We start from the raw sequence: 12411 nt of genomic DNA, 5'->3' as shown, positions 1-12411 counted from the left end.
AGAGGCTCCTCTTAGCACCTTGTCTGGGGGCCTAGAATTATATTTATACTACAGGTATCAAGGAGAAAGTTTCAGTAAATTTTTTTTAAAGTTTGATATATGAACTACTATGTAAATTAACACAATTTATTTTCTTTTGAACGGCAAAAAATGGGAAGGGAAACCTATCAAAAGTTTTACTCTGATAAATTTTCATGAGGTCAAAACTGGCTAGTTTCTAGTAATGGTAAGTTTTGTCATAAAATATTTCTTGTAAACTTAGTCAAGGAGAGAAATTGAAAGCTATGTTATAGAATTAAACAAGGTTAAGTTTTTAGTTCCATACAAAAGGAATGACCTGGGCTTCCTAAAACTACCCCTTCCTTTACTTTCTTGAATTATCCTAGTGGATTTCCTGCTATTGCTTTGATCATTCCTTCCCTGTTTTCTTCAGTGGCTCCACCTATGCTACCTGTTTATTTAAACATTCTGCATGGTTTTCTTGTTCTTCTTACTCTCAGTGATCTCTTTGAGCTATTCTAGGCTTTCTCATGATTCCAAATTCCATTTTATGGGAAGAGCTCAATGATATTGTCTCTAACTTAGATCTCTGCCCACAGCTATAGAACCGTAACAGCCACCTTCAGAATATCTCCATGCAAATGCTGCTATACTCTTATATATCCCATAATATCTCAAATCAACATATCCAATGTGGAACTCATCTTTCCTTCCTTATCTCCATCAACAAAAATTCTTTTCCTGAACTCTACCTCTGTGGATGGCTTCACAATCTTCTCAGTCATACTGGATTAAAATCTTGGAGTCCTCTTGAATTTCATCCTCTCTGTCACACATCATATCCACCTACTTGGTAAATCCTACTGCTACAGTCTCTTTCTATTGAACACCATAGCAACTGCCCTGGCTGAGCTTTAATACCTCCTTTCTAGAGCCCCAAACCCCTTTCCACTGCACTGGTCTCTCAATTTCCCATCTCTTACCTCCCTAAGCCATTCTACCCACTGCCACGACAGGTTATCTTATTGAAGCACAGGTCTAGTCATGGCATTCTGGTGTCTGTCCTTACCATTCTACTGAAACTGTTCTGGACAAAACTTTCAGTGAAATTTAAAGAACACTTTTTATTCTTATTAGGAATTGCTGTGACATGTTACACTGTTAGCTTCTCCCTTCCTGAAAATTTCTACTTTGCCTTCACTCACTCTACTCTCCATTGGATTTCCTCCTATTTCTCTGGCCTCTCCTTCTCAGTCTCCACTATAGCTGCTTCTTCCTCTGATTAAACGTTAATGTTATTATTATGTCAGAGAGTACCACCATGAGCCTCTTACTCTTCTCATGCTGCAGTCCTTATTACTCCTGGGAGATCCTATCCACAACCATGACTACACCTCTGCCTATTTAGCTATGCCTAGGTATTGCTGACTTCCACATCTATCTATCTATAACCCATTTACACTCCTGATTACCAGACTTATCCAATTGCTTAAGCAATTTCTCCATATGGATGGTCACAGGCATGTCAAAGTCCACTAGTGTCAACCGAACCTGTTTCTCTTATCTTCTTCATCTAAGAGAACCCAGACATTACCATCCATCCAGGTAGTTGCCTATGTCAGAAACTGGGAGGTACTCTATAATCAGTTTTACCCTTCTCCTGCCCCTGAGTCACTGTCCCTAATCTACTTATTTCTGCAAAATTAGTATCTCTAAAATCTCCTACCACATTCTGTCACAAATGTGATTTCATTTGTGTAGGTTCTATTTTTTTTCTTATTTAGATTTCTACAATAGATCCTACCTGGTCTGCTGCCTCCAATCTTTTCTGTTCTCCCTTTACAATGTTTTAAGGATGATATTTCTAAAATGCAAGTTTCATCAATTTAATCTTTTATTAAAAATTCTGTAAGAGCTTTCCTTCTCTTGTATGACACGGTCAAGAATTTCAGTGGGTAAAACGACCTATAATTCAAATTCTAGAAATTTACCTTTGAAAGTAGTCAGATGTCTTAAGATGCTTGTACAATGATGTTCAATTTGGTACTACTATTCACAATAGCAAATATTGAAAGAAACATGTTTTCATAAGTGGAGGATTGGTTATATATAGGCATAGAAAGACTAACAGTATATACACACAAATCTTAAAGATGTACATAAGTATGATTGTGGTTCTCAGGTTTCTATAATGAACATGCAACACTTCTGAAATCAGAAAAAAAATGCTATTGTATAAAAGACTAAACTCAGATGTCAAATTTCCTCAAGCAATTTCCATCAACCCAAAAAACATCTTGAAGTATCTTACACTGTGGCCCCCCTCTTCTCACCACACTTTCAATCCTGGGTTAGACATCTCTGTCTTGTGCAACCCCCTGCCTTATTTCTCTCATTATATTATCAATTTTATATACATATTTGTCACACCCCCATCCTATATCCCCAGCACTAGGCAAAGCACAGGTAGAATAAATGTTCATAGAATAAACGAATAATGCCACTCACCTCACAGTGACTCACACTGATTTCTCACTGCCTTCAGAATAAAGTTCACATCCCTTAGACTCATACTTGAATATACTTCATAATTAGAGGCAACCTATCTTTTCAGTCTTATATCCTTCATATTTCATACTATTTCCTTCTTATTTCCTTCTGTTTTCCTTAATATTTCCCCAATTCTCCAAATACTACATCGCCAAGCACACTCATCTTAGGGGAGAGATGGTGTCTTTTTGTTCACTGCTGTGTCCCACAGTTTAGCTCAGTGCTTTACACACAGTAGATGTTCATAAATTGTTTGTTGAGTTAATGATTGTATAAATTAACTTTATCAAAAATATCTTATACTTTCTACTTCCTCATATTTTCTACAAAGCTGCTCCCTTTATATTTTGCCCCTGTAACTTCCTTTCTCTCATCTCCAAGGCTCAGTAAAATTTGATCCCCTATGAGAATCATTTTCCAGTCGTCCTAGTACAAATACAGCAGTACAAATATAGCACTTATTTGACATTTCTCATCACTTCATTATGCTCTTTTGATGTTATTTAAATGTTAACTAGATTTTAAACTTAAGGAAGTTAAGGACTGTAATACTTAGATGTCTCTTTTCTCAGTCTGTTCCCATCTACCCTTTCTTACTTGTCTTAGCTGGAACAAACTGAATAGATAAGAATTCTACCACTTCTACTTACTATTTACATGATATTTCTGTGAATCAGTTTCTTCATCTCTAAAATTGGCATCATATCATTACCTGCTCCTCAGATTAATTAAGTAAGATATTTTAATCAAAGAGCTTAGGACAGTACTTGGCACATGGTAAGCATTCAACTGGTGTTAACAGTTGTTATCAATATTATTATTATTAATATGAAAGTTAAGTTTAATGGAAAAGTTAGTAAATCTCTTACACCATAGGTGAGGAACAACAAGGAAGTTGACTTGAGATCAACTATTTTGCACTGTATGTTAGATATTTCAGTGTTCCAAACATATCTGAGCATCCAAGATGCCACAGGCATCTTGTTTTCAGTTACACCTGGAAAGATTATTTACTTAGAATATTTAAGATAAACAAGTGTGTCAAGATTGGAGAGAAAAGAAACTCTCATTCATTTTGTCTAGGAATATAATATGGTATAAATATTTTAGAAAACAATTTATCAGTATTTCACTGTTGAAGATGCATATGCTTATGGTTCAGCAAATCTATTCCTAGTAATATTCACCAGAGTAATTCTTAGATTTGTATATGAATGGCATGTATAAGAATATTATTTATAGTGTTACTTACGATAGGAAAATATGCAGTTATGAAAACTAATAAGTTTTGCTATAATAATCCACATGGATTAATCTCAAAAGTACAAAGTAAAAGAAAAGAGCATGTTTCAGATGAACAATATATACTCTAATGTCTATATAAAAATGTTAAATATTAAAACAATGTTATAGATTATTTATGAATATATTCACATAGCAGTGGGTGGCATAAAACATAAAAATTAAAACGGATAAAAGAATAAAAACAGTGGAGAAAAAAATCTACAAACACAGGAAAGAGTAGTGACACTGAGGTGGAAAAGAGAGAAACAGAATCAGGGGGAGTATTTCATTTTTTAAAATTTCTAAATTTTTATTTGTTAAGCTGGAAAGTGAGTGTACAAGTCTTTATAGTATCTGTCTCTCTTTAAATATCTATCTACTATGTATTGTATTTTTTAAGAAAACTTCTAAATTAAATGCTTCCAATGGAAACAGAAGACAGACAAAACTCCCCTTTATCATTCCTGGAGAGTAAACCTGGTGGCTACTCTTCTGGCTAGAGAAGAAGATGGTTTTGTTTATTCTGAGGAAGGATTCTATAGAGAAGTAACATCTCTGAGCAAGGCGGCAGCTACAGTAATCAAGAAAGAACCCCCTAGACAATATAAAATCTGGGAAGTAAACAGTCAGTCTGCTCTTTCTTTTCCTTTCCATCTCTAGACACCAGGAGAGTATTTCTTCAACATTCCTCAATGAGGGAGGCAGGAGGAAGAACAGAACTAAGTTTCATTTAGATGAGGGAGGTGCTTGGTCACTGTCTCTATTTCTCTGGTCAATTCAGATGGCTCTCCAGACTTCCAATTCCATGTGATTAACAGTGCAGTTTCCCTTTCTACTGGAAGGGCAACTCACCTCAATTTCAAATTGCCTAAAGTACAAAGGATTATTGCCCCCCACAAGTACTAGTTCCCTCTCTTTTGCCTCAGTGTTACTGTTATTCTTTCAGGCCACCAGGCTTAAAAACTCAAAAGCATCTTGGCTTTCATCATTTGATAATTGTTGTTGCTGTTATTGTTACTGCTATTATTATCATTATTAACCTTCTTTGTTATGGAATGACTTCCTCATCCCTCTCTTCCATTTTCATTCCCAGCAACTGTTATTTATTCGTTAAAACCTCATACCATTAAAACCTATTTCCAAAGTGCTCTCTCTGCATCCATGTTCCCTGTGCTCCAACCCACCTATATACCATTCCTTGAATGATCTTCCTAAAGCACAGCTTACAACATATTGTTCCTGGGTCAGGACCCTTGTGGAACTTCACCATCTAGAAGCTGAAGTGCAAATCCCTTCAAAGCTGCCACAATCAAACTTATACCAGCATCATCACACAAAGCCTCCTAGGATACCCTCCGGAGAATGCTCAATATCCTTCCTTCCCAGCTATACATAAAACCAGCCTATTCATTTTCACTTCCTGATTTCTGTACTTGACATTGCCTCTATTTCAGTGTTTCCCAAACTTCAGGAATTCTGGTATATCTTCATGATTTTTCCATTACCAAGTACCATCTGAACTATTTTTACTTAGTATTTTTTTACAGTGGATATATATCCACTCACATTTTAGTTCCGATAAGTCTTTCAAAAGTTTGGCATCTATTGGAATAGGCAATGACTATAAAAATAAATGTTATTCTAAAGGTTATTAAGTTATAACTAAGTATTTTTTGCCTGCTAAAATCAATGAGCCTGTTACTTACTCTGTTGCTATAAAAGAGATTAAACAAGTGTTAAAATAATTTTAAAGTCATATCAACAATGATAAAATTTTGTCCTTGAAGAGTTGAAAGAAATTTAAACAATACAGTAACTTTCTAACTGTGCAACTCAACGTTATTGATTGTCCCATTCATATACTGCCTAAAAGCATTTCATCCATACAAAGTTTGGGAAATGCTGCTCTGGATGAGATAGTCTCTTCATCTTTTTCTGCTGATTTCAACTCTGTACATCCTTCCAGGCCTGGCTAAAAATAAAGCTCTACTACTTCCCAGACTATATTCTTTTAGTATTCAGTACACCGTGACCTCCTCTGGCTTTCTAGGTATATGTTTCTTCCATGTTTTGGGAAGTCACTCCACTCTGCTTTTAACTGACTCACATACACGTTTTCAATTTTTTTCCCCCCTAGACTCCAATGATTACAGTTCAAGTAAAGACTTATCAAGGTTTCTTTAATCCCATGACACTGAGCATCATATATTCCAAGCAGTGGGAATTAATCAACAGTGATGCCAGGAACGGCATGAGTAATTGATACTTGTCACTTTCTCCCTTTAGCCATTTTTGAGAACATATCTCCTCTGGTAGACCAGGATCCCCTCAAGAGCAATGCTTCAGTCACTCTTTAACCTCAAAGCCCAGCCCAGTGGGAGGACACTGAAGGACTGCTAGAAGTAATTGTTAAATGAATAAATGACACTTCCTAGAGAGAGTAAACTATAGATGGCATTCAGTAACAAAAACAATGCTGCCCTTTTATACAGTATTCTATATTTATCAAGTGCTTCTGCAGCTTTCCTTCTCTTTTGTTCTCATTCTAGTGCTGCCCTGGACTTGCTGACATATTTCCTGAGAGTTTACATTTAAATGGTATATCACATGCAAAACTTTGCACACTTGTTCACAAATACTAGTTGTTATCAACCTTCAGCTATCATCAAATACCAGAGAGGATATTTAGTTTTAAAAGCAGCTAGGCATATATATGATCTTTCAAGAAGATGTTTTCTGAAAATTTAACAATGGCATGTTTTCAAGTTTGAAATGAATATAATTCCAATTTGTCTTTTTTCCTCAAAATTAAGTAATACATTTTAAGATAGAATGGTATTTAACAGATCCTGTCTCAATAGTTTTTATTATCTCTAAGATACAAACACATAAAATAATCTGTTTACAAATTAGCTACAGGAAAGGTGAGAACACTGGAATAAATAATACATTTGAGTTGTATCAAAAGTTTTCAAATAATTTGTGACCAATAATTATGACTTCATAATTCCCATATTCTGTGCAATAAATATGAAACATATTAAAAATCACTATTATGAATTAGAGATAATCATATAATTAAATAAAAGAGAGTGTATAAAAGGATCACCGCAAAGGTGGAGGCAACTTTAAGAATATACTAAAAATGCATCATCCTCTCTGCTAATTATGTTATGTAAAAACCGGACACTAACATAGGTGATCCAATATCAATCCTGAAATTAGACCCACTGAAAATGGACTTAGACATCTTTTAAGGAGTCACAGACACCTTAATAAATGGGAAAAATTAATAAAAAAAAATAAACTTTTAAAATTGGGGTAAAAACATGTAATGTACAATTTATCATCTTAACCATTTGTAAGTATACAGTTCAACAGTGTTACGTATATCTACATTGTTGTGCTACCAATCCTTAGAACATCTTCATATTGCAAAACTGAAACTCTTCACCCACTAAACATTTCCTATTTCCCCCTGTTCCCAGCCCCTGGCAACAACCATTCTACTTTCTGTTTCTGTGACTTTGATTACTCTCAATACCTCACATAACTGGAATCCTACAGTAATTTTTGTCTCTTTAATTTGTTTTTGAAGCTTAATTGAAACTTAATTAGGAAGTAGCCAAGTTTATCCTCCAACAGTTATTGACTAAGCATCAATTTAGTGCAGTGCACTGTGCTAATTTCACTCTATTAATCCACTGAGGTAGGTTTTATACCCACTGTACAAATGTGGAAACTGGAGCTTGACAAGGTGAAGCATTTTACCAAAGTTCACACATCTAATAAGCAGCAGGGCTACTGAATCCAACTTTATCTGACTTTAATGACCACAGTCTTTTCAACACACTTGGCTGCCTTTTGAAATATTTAATATATTTGAATATTCAACATATTTGAAGTAAGTCAAAGTGAGATTTTGTTGTTATTGTTTGCATTTGACTTTGAATGTTGTATATCTTACTCCTCTTTTTTAAATTATTTCATTCTATGCCACATCTCAAGGTACTAGTCTATTTAATGTGTTAAAATTTATCCTAAACCCTGTCCCACAAACCCACTATCAATTACCTTCCCTTTTTCCTTTCCAAGGAGGGCTTGGGAAGGAAGTAACACGTAGTTTGTTCGATTGCTCTGGAAATGACACAATTTCCTATTTGTAATATATATAGTGAAAAGAACATTAATTTTTAAAAACAGCACTTACAGTTGTGGAAAGGAACCCCATCTTCTTCAGTTCAGGAACATTATTTAGTAGAGTGAATAGAAATCATTCTACCAAAACTGAAGACTCTCTGCAAACGTGCCTTGCTCTGTATGTGGTGCCTGAACAGTTGCTTACTGAGCCACCTGGGACTAGGAGTCCTCCCGGTGTGGCTCCAGGCTGCCCAACCAGGAACCCTAAAAGGCAGAACTGCAATACCCACAGTTCAAATTCCTCACCTGAAACCAGGAAAGGAGGGTGGATGACTACAGTCTTACCATAGGAAGATTTGAAAAAGCAAAGGAAAAGGTAAACATGTATGTATCAGGTGAGTATATCTAAGAACAATCTGTATATAAGAAAATATTTCTAAAAAAGGAAGCAGAAGTAGTTTCATGTTTGTCAAGGAGTAAGAAGGCGCCCTCACTGTTGGCAAGAACTAAAAAATCTTTATGCAAACAAATCCTCATGCAGTCGTGGAACCTGCCCCACCAGATTCTCTTTCAGTGATTCAGAGCTGTGATGCCTCACTGCCTTGTGGATCAGGTGAGTGAGGACTTCTCAGGTGAGGCCTGAAAGCCTCTAGTTCCTCCTGCATCAGCACTGTGATTGCCACTCAGAGGTGCTACAAACATAATGGAGACAATTTACTCTTCACCTTCCAAACGCCATGGATTTCTTTAAATGTGCTTTAAAATACGCTTTTTAAATGTGAGCAATATGGAACCTTCGTTGTTATTTTTTTTTTCATTTTCCTTTCCATTTCCTGATGTTGTGTTTTCCTTTTGTACATTCCACCATTACTTCTGATTGTTCAAAATTCAAGAACAAGAAAATTGGAAGGAAAAAAAAGGAAAAATAAATTTTAAAACTTGCGTAAAATTAAAGGTGCAATAATTTCTTCACTGCTTTGCAACACTGGAAATAAAAACTGTTAAAAATGAACAAACAAAAACTAAGAAATGTGTTTTCTCCATTTGTTCACACAGTATCTGTCTCTACCTTTTACTTCCAATTAGAAACAGCCCAGCACATGGATAAAGACAAGTACTAGTCTAGACCCAAAAACCTAATGGGAGGATTCAGCTAAAGTAAGCAGATGGCAGAATGGTGATAAAACAGAAATTTCTTTTCCCTTTTCTGCACTTTATCTCTCTCCATTCTACATGCCACCTCCTTAAGGAACACGGGCATGGCACAACCTACTTGATCCACTCAGAGTTCTTCTGAAGCTCCCCCTTGGGCCAACCCACAACAAACTGAGTCATTCTATTTTCCTTTACAAGTCCCCCAATTTTCTGACTAGAACCTAACTTATGTCATTATATGTCATTTATGTTCATTTATATTCCTTATGTCATTTATATTACTTCCAAAACAAATGGCTCTCCATTTCCCCAAGTCCTACAGATTTTTTTCTTCATGCTGTTTCTTCTCCCTGAAATAATCTTTGCCCACCTTTAAATGTTCAGATCTTTCCTTTCTTTCAAAGCTCAGTGAAAAAACATTCTTCTCCAAGAAGCCCTCCCCAGTCTGCCCTAATCTGAATTATTCTCTCTTTCCTAATAAATTCCAAAATACTTTATCTAGTCCTCTCATAATAGATTTTTATACCTTGTTTCATTGTTATGTGTGTGTGTATATGTGTGTGCACACACATGGGGTATTACCTGTAACTGGAAGGTGAGACCTCATTTTATTCCCACCTCCTTAACTTAGTAATTTACATGTAAATGTTTCTGATAAACAATCAATGAGTGAAATAACTGAGATATTAACTCTAAACTGGATGCTAATAGCATCTTTATCTTTCCCAGGAAATATGTGCATTTAAAGAAGTCTCTAAATGCCTAGAAGGAATACTGTTACCAGAATGCCCCAGTGGACTAGACTGGTGTGGCTTCTACAACCTTTATTTGCAGAACAGTAAGGTATTAAGTCCATCCCGTTTAATCCTTGATGGTACATAAAATAAAGGCTTTCCTGGATCAGTAGTAATTGTTTCACCAGCTCTGCCTCATGCTGTGCACTTGGCTTTCTATAGCTTCCCAAGGACTGGCCCTCAGTCCCATGACTACCTCTTGGAGACCTAGCCCTACCTCCCTCTATGATTTTTTAAAATTTATTTATTTTTACTGAAGTATAGTCAATTATAGTGTGTCAATCTCTAGTGTACAGCACAATGTCCCAGTCATGCATATACATACATATATTCATTTTCACATTCTTTTTCATTAAAAGTTATTACAAGATATGGAATACAGCTCCCTCTGTTATAGAGATGAGACTTGTGTTTTTATCTATTTTTAAGTATAGTAGTTAATATTTGCAAATCTCAAACTCCCAAATTTATCCTTTCCCACCCCCTTTCCCCTGGTAACCATAAGATGGTTTACTATGTCTTTGAGTCTGTTTCTGTTTTGTAGATGAGTTCATTAGTGTCATCTTTTTTCTTTTTTTTAGATTCCACATATGAGTGATATCATATGGTATTTTTCTTTCTCTTTCTGGCTTACTTCAGTTAGAATGACAATCTCCAGGTCCATCCATGTTACTACAAATGGCATTATTTTATTCTTTTTTATCCATCTATGATTTTTGATCATAAGCTCCAGCATTTCTGGCTCCCTACCCCTAAATCTAATCTCCCAGCTCTGAAGTTGAAACTCTGCCCTTTAGACTCCTTTAAGCAATTCTTAATTACTAATGTCTCCCACCCAGGAAGGGAATTCTCTCAGTAGTTGTTAGTTCCTCACACCTCTGCTTCTATGGTATTCTCCCAGTCCTCACACACTTCACTATGTCTTGTACTCTCAGCCACTGTGGAGGAAGTGAGCCTTCTAGATACTGTTGACACACAATGAGATTTCTAAGAACCATCAGTTCAAAGGCAGGCTGGTGAAGGTGATTGTTGTCTGAAAAGTCTTCCCAACTCTATAACATACCATAAGGACTGCTAGTCCCTGAGCCTGCGTGTGAATATAATCTAAGCTATCTAAATTTGGGCAGGGAGTTTATCTTCAACACACAGCTCAGGGTTGCTTCCTTAAGGAAGTCTTTTCTGATCCCTTTATCCCTTCCTTTTCCCCTTATATGTTTCCTGTACTAACTTACTCAAGTATCTGACTGGGTTGATATTTTGTTCACATTAATCCAAGATATTTTCACTTCTCCCCTGAAATCATGATCACCTGCAGCCAAGATATTTATTATACTTAAAAAATAAGTAGAATATGGACATGTTATTTCCTGACAGAAAGAAAGTATGGAAAGCCAGCCCCTTCCACCCCAGTGTATGGGAATAAGAGAGCCAAAGGGTGAGTGGAACTCTAAGGGGACTTTAGCTGAAATATACTGATAGGTACTGAAAAATAAAATATATCAGGAGTAGGGCCTCGGTGTTTATTTACATAGCCAACACCACTGTATTCTTTGACCACTTGGGAGAGCTAATCAGAGACTAACTATCCCCACATTCTTCATTGTGGGAATGAGAAGGTGCCAAGAAGGCAAATGAACTTGCAGATGCTAGAGGTTGGGACAAAGAAGCTACATTATGATTTTGTGACTCGAAAAAAATGAATCATCCATCAATGGATGACACATTTGTACAACATTCCAAAAAGACCTGTTGGTCAAGCACCAGAGTCAAAGCAAACTTCTCCACAGCAGGTGACTAGCCAGCACACAGATGGCATCACTTGGTTTCAGACCCCCTTTTTTACCCCATACAATAGTGTTACATCTGTCCTCTTACTGCACACTCAGGTACCATCTTAAAGAGAAATTGGAGAAAGAGGAGAAACTGAAAGACTGAGAGTATAAAAGGAGTCACCCAAAAGATTATTTAAGCCAAAAGAGACTGTGATGTGTTGTGAGTTTAAAATCTGCTTCACCCCATCCAACCTCTAATGGTGACAATGAACATAGAAGCTAAAATGCCAATGATTCACTGTCCCGGCCAGATAAGGGAGAAGGCAAAGCACTTAGAGTGGCTAATCAAACGCAGTTATCTGGGACCTGGAATTAGGAACTGGTGACACAAAAAAGCAGAGACAAAGGAGAATCTACTCTCAAAATGAACATAGGCAGCTGTGCAAACAATGTCCTGCTCTGGATATGTCTACTGGGGCCATGGAGAATAGAGCTTAGGACTCTTGTAATGGTCACATAATTGTGACTTCTAGGGCTTAGCAGAAACAACTAATTTATCCAGTAGCATTATTTTGGCCGCTGCTCTGGCCTCACAAGCGATGTGCCTGGCTCTCCAGCCCTCTCAGCAATTGTGGGACTGGAGTTTGGTGTGTTGCTCTTCAATTTAATCAGTCGAAATCATTTGCTATTGCTTAAGAACTCTGATGGATATATAC

General features: G+C 36.4%; 1 protein-coding gene across 1 annotated transcript in view; it reads right to left on the bottom strand.

The window, feature by feature from the left end:
* MACC1 (MET transcriptional regulator MACC1) overlaps positions 1-8194 on the bottom strand; it is a 55805-nt gene extending 47611 nt beyond the window's left edge. Inside the window, exon 1 of the mRNA XM_031455022.2 lies at positions 8045-8194. The gene's annotated coding sequence lies outside the window, so the exon portion shown is untranslated. The remainder of the gene's footprint in view (positions 1-8044) is intronic.
* Positions 8195-12411: the final 4217 nt, after the last annotated feature.

Source organism: Camelus dromedarius, chromosome 7 (assembly GCF_036321535.1).
Source record: "Camelus dromedarius isolate mCamDro1 chromosome 7, mCamDro1.pat, whole genome shotgun sequence".
NCBI classification, from domain to species: domain Eukaryota; kingdom Metazoa; phylum Chordata; class Mammalia; order Artiodactyla; family Camelidae; genus Camelus; species Camelus dromedarius.
Note: the sequence above shows the minus strand (reverse complement) of the source record. Positions and strands in the feature narration are given on the sequence as shown.